This window comes from Podarcis muralis, chromosome 2 (genome assembly GCF_964188315.1).
Source record: "Podarcis muralis chromosome 2, rPodMur119.hap1.1, whole genome shotgun sequence".
In the NCBI taxonomy this organism is placed as follows: domain Eukaryota; kingdom Metazoa; phylum Chordata; class Lepidosauria; order Squamata; family Lacertidae; genus Podarcis; species Podarcis muralis.
This window is the reverse complement of record NC_135656.1, coordinates 99,673,058-99,678,288: the sequence shown is the minus strand read 5'-3', so window position 1 is coordinate 99,678,288 and position 5,231 is coordinate 99,673,058.

Sequence of the window (5,231 nt, the reverse complement as noted above, 5' to 3'; positions counted from 1 at the left end):
CATCTTTCCCAACATCAGGGTCTTTTCCAGGGAGTCTTCTCTTCTCATGAGATGGCCAAAGTATTGGAGTATCAGCTTCAGGATCTGTCCTTCCAGTGAGCACTCAGGGCTGATTTCCTTCAGAATGGATAGGTTTGATCTTCTTGCAGTCCATGGGACTCTCAAGAGTCTCCTCCAGCACCATAATTCGAAAGCATCAATTCTTCGGCAATCAGCCTTCTTCATGGTCCAGCTCTCACTTCCATACATCGCTACTGGGAAAACCATAGCTTTAACAATACCTAAATTAGTCATGTCCATTAACTTCACTGGGTCAACTCTGGATAGGACTTTGACTGGCTACAACCCAATAAAAAATAATGCCGAGAAACGGTTCTGCTTTATAATGTGTGGGATTGGTAAAACAAATTTATAAAAATAATTTTTCATTTTGATGCGTGAGAGGTCCTTCAAATCCGGGGGGGGGGGGGGAGAGCAATTTCTAACTTATTCCACGTGACAAAGTCTGTCTACATAAACATGTGCACTTCTCTGTTGCCTGTTAAACCCCTTGAAGCCAGCCATCATTGTCTACTACAATGGGGAAGAGCAGCCAATGAATTTTACTTATGATACTTTTTTTCCCCAGTGCAGTAGAAGGAGGTGTCAAATGAGAAGGTCACCAGCCGCTGGAAAGAATGGATTACTCTGGGACCAAGTCACAATGCGCTGATTAATTGAATTGTTCTTGTGCACGGTAGTTAAGGAGAGGAAGCGGATGATGAAAACGATCAACATATGAAAGGAGTTGAGTAATAATCACTTTTATGTAAGGGAGAAGGCGGGCAGATAACCTTACGGAAGCTTTGCAGGCAAGGATTAAACGTCAGTGTGTTGAGCCACTTTGTTTCAGCCAACAATTAATATGCTTATTACACCACTCTCAAAATGTTCAAATGGGTTGCATGTCATGCATTCATAACCAGGGCTGCATTAACTCTTTGCCTTTGTGCATCATAAAGATTGCCTCCTCCCAAAATAATCCAGGGAAGCCAAATGAATTCCTTGCACATCCTCTGGGCATGTGGAAATGTAATCTGGACTCCCGGTTGTTAGGGAGGCTAATGGCACAATCATCGTAATCACAATAATAATTCCATTTATCAGTTGCTTTTATGCAACGAAACATCCCAAAGCAACTTGGCGAAATAAAATGCAACACCTAAATGCAATTTAAAACCTGTGTGTGTGTGTGTAAACAAAAGAACGACATTGCTGAATACATAACATGCTGATCCAGCAGTGTCTTCTCCAACTGCTACCTGTTCAATGAAAAGATGAGCATCATTGTAATTATTAATTATGGTCAAATCCACACCGTACATTTAAACCATGAGAACCGTAGTTAAGGTGCTGACCTCACAGAACTACAATTCCCGGCACCCTTAACAAGTTACAGTTCCCAGGATTCTCTGGGGCAGTGCAAAGTGCTTCAAATGTCTGGAGTGGGTGTGATTTCTGTTGTTTGCCCTTCTACACTGCCATCAATGTACGTGGCTCTGCACACAATTAAAAGATGTACCCCGAAGGGCATACAATCTAAAACAACCAATAAACAGTAGCATGAAATGCATGACTCCCCGTGATTCTGTGATCTGTGATTCTGCATCTAAGGGCTTTCCCACATTTCCACTTGTGCCACTGCTTTCCCTCTGGAAAACTCCCTTCTTTACCGCTGAATCAGAGCAAATGTCAACCAGGTTTTTGGTGAATTGACATTTGCTCCGATTCAGCAGTAAAGAGCGGGTTTTCCCGGGGGAAAGTGGTGGGGCAAGCAGAAAACGATGCCTGGAAAGCAGGAAACCTCTTAGACCCATGCTTTCTAGGGAGAGGACAAGCAGAAGTGTGGCCAAGCCCAAAGTGAGCTGCTCAGACTGTGAGCAGACTTTAGGAACCTTGGATTGCATCCCTGTTTGGCAGAGTGTTTTGCTCCAGGTTGTGCCAGTATGCAGGTAGTGGTGCTTGAGTGATATTGGGGCAGCAGGACTCATGGTCTGGATCTCCAGATTGTGGTCCCTCCTCCCTTATGTAAGGTAGATAAAAACAGTTAAAAAACACCAAATACATTTAAAACAAGACTCAAACCCTAACAAAGTAGACACTTGCGGTAAAGAACCATTTCTCCAACGGAGAATGCCTGTGGGAAACAAATGAATGTCTTCAATAGTTTCCAGAAAGGGCCGATAGTGAGTGCCTGTCGTATTGCGACAGGATTGCTATTTCACAGAACAAGGGGCAACCACACAAAAAGCCCTGCTCTGAATTACTGAGGAGCGGGCTTCCAAGATTGTTAGAATTTGCAAATACATGCTCTTCCACAGACCTCATGGAAGAGAACAGTGTCAATTGTTTTCTCAAGGCTCCTAGATCTGACTCAAAAAACTTACATGAACAGCACTGTGGACATTTGTTCCACAGCGTTCAATGGGGCTGACTCCTAGGCGTGTATAAGATTGCACCCTTTAGCATTTAATGTGCAGCATTAAACATTTAAGTGTTCTGGCTGAATTACTGTGTCTTTTTGCAAGAAACCTGTGCTAATAACTGCTTTCATTTTAAGCACATTTTTTTTCTAGCCCTCATGATCCTAGAGAAAAAGAGCTAGAAATTATGTATTAAAGCCTCAGAAATGGAGAAAAAAGGCCAAAGTATTATTTTTAATTATTTTTAATGCATGATTTTAGTTAAATTCTTATAAAGGAGCTGACTGGTGTTTTTTTCTAGGCCTCTAAGTGGAATCTGTGATTAGAAATATCACTAGGCTATTAACAGAATAATAATTTTGTAATGCGAGGAATATTTTAGTCTCCTTTACATGTCAGTCAGTGCAGCTACCATTACTATTTAACAGCACTAAAGTAATATTTCTTTTATGGATAATGCCTACTTTCCAACATAACATTGAAGAATGAAATAGAGATGATTTTATATCAAAATTAATTTCTAGCCTAATATCACATGGTCCCATTATTCTCAAGAAACATTTGCTGTCAAATGTTTGGGTTCCTGCAGAGGTGACACAGATTTTTGGACCACTGGGTACATTTAGGACTCTGAGAAATTGCTGTGGGTGCCAGGCACAAAATGGCAGCCATGAGGTGAGCAGCTTAACACAAAATGGCGGGTCTGCAGTGTAGGTGTGTGGGTGTTTTTGACATAACACAAAATGGCTGCCAAAACTGAAAGAAAAGCAAATGATCATCACCCCACATCAGTTCCAATCAACAGGGACAAAAGGCACCAGCCTCCACCAGGCTCACTCAGAGAGAGAAGCTCTTTGCACCTAGCATACCCTCTGACATCATGAGTCCCCAAACCGGGATGTGGGTCTTGCTGCCCATGCTCCTTCATGAGTCATGTGACCTATGTGAGATCACAGAGCCCCAAAGATGCATGTTTTTCTTCAGACAGTGCTTGCACAGTGCCCCAAAGTGCATGAGATCTCGGCACAAAATTGTAGGGGTTCAAGGCACCTGAAATGGCTGCCGTGCTCTTTCGCAGGGAAAAAGGATGTCTCTTTTTTCCGGGACACTTGTGGTGTATGACCTAATCCACGCCCTTTTGGTGTCCCTGGGTTTGATGAGGATATTTTAGGGATATTTTAGGGTTTAGAGGATATTTTAAAATAGCTGCTCCCCATGATGAGCAGGTAGAAAGGGGTATCACGAAATTTTAAAACCACTCTCAGGATTGTTTTCAAAGCTAAGAAGCACTTTCACATACAGTGGTACCTCGGGTTACATATGCTTCAGGTTACATACGCTTCAGGTTACAGACTCCGCTAACCCAGAAATAGTACCTCAGGTTAAGAACTTTGCTTCAGGATGAGAACAGAAATTGTGCTCTGGTGGTGCGGCAGCAGCAGGAGGCCCCATTAGCTAAAGTGGTGCTTCAGGTTAAGAACAGTTTCAGGTTAAGAACGGACCTCCGGAACAAATGAAGTACTTAACCCGAGATACCACTGTACAGGTGTTCCATGTTGCATCTTAATGCTTATGGACATCACTGAAGACTTAGGGAAAAGTGGGCCATTGCTAACACAGAAGATGTAGAAACAGTTTGATTAGCTCAGTGTGCAGGTGCAAAAAAACAACAATAAACAGATCCCTTGAAAGACCTAAATTGGCTCCCAGTACGTTTCCTAGCACAATTCAAAGTGTTGGTGCTGACCTTTAAAGCTCTAAACAGCCTCAGCCCAGTATACCTGAAGGCGCGTCTCCATCCCCATCGTTCAGCATGGACACTGTGGTCCAGCGCCAAGGGCCTTCTGGTGGTTCCTTCCCTGCGAGATGTGAGGTTACAGGGAACCAGGCAGAGGGACTTCTCGGTAGTGGCGCCTGCCCTGTGGAACGCCCTCCCACCAGATGTCAAGGAAATAAACAACTATCTGATATTTAGAAGACATCTGAAGGCAGCCCTGTTTAGAGAAGTTTTTAATGACTGATGTTTTAATGTACTTTTAATCTTTTGTTGAAAGCCGCCCAGAGTGGCTGGGGAAACCCAGCCAGATGGGCGGGGTAGAAAGTTGTTGTTGTTGTTGTTATTATTATTATTATTATTATTATTATTATTATTATTATTATACAATCTAAAAATCCTACAGAGGAAACAGAATGGATGAATAAGGGAAATGGAGGCAGGGACAGTTGATGGGACTGTTTTAGTTACACATGCTTTGGCTCACGACTGGGTTAACTGGAGCAGAGTAGAGGTGGCTAATGTAGTGCCTTCCAAATATTGCTAAACTGCGCTTACCATGATTCCTGACCATTGGCTATGCTGTCTGGGGTAATGGGTGTTGCACACCTCAACATTTGCAAGGGGGCGGGGAGGAGTGGGAACTGTTAAGTATAATGGTTTAATGTCCTGAAATGTGAATGTTTGCTTGTGTTGAATTGTTGTGTATTTTTTGTTGTTGTTTTTAGCATGGGGTTTTCCTTGGGCAGTAGCTCTCTCATGTGATTGGCTGACTGTGAGCCACATAAGAGGGGCATTCCGTTCTGTTGTGACTGTTATTCCTGTGACTGTCGTTTTTAACTGTTTTCTGTTCTTCTCTCTGTGTGTGTGTCAGGTGAATGGCTGTTGAAAGAGGTTTCTCTGGATACTGCTCTGGACGGTGTGCACCGTTGTGTTCTGTCTAGGGTGAAGCAGACAGAGGAAGATCCCCAAATGTTAATAGGGAGAAATCTGAG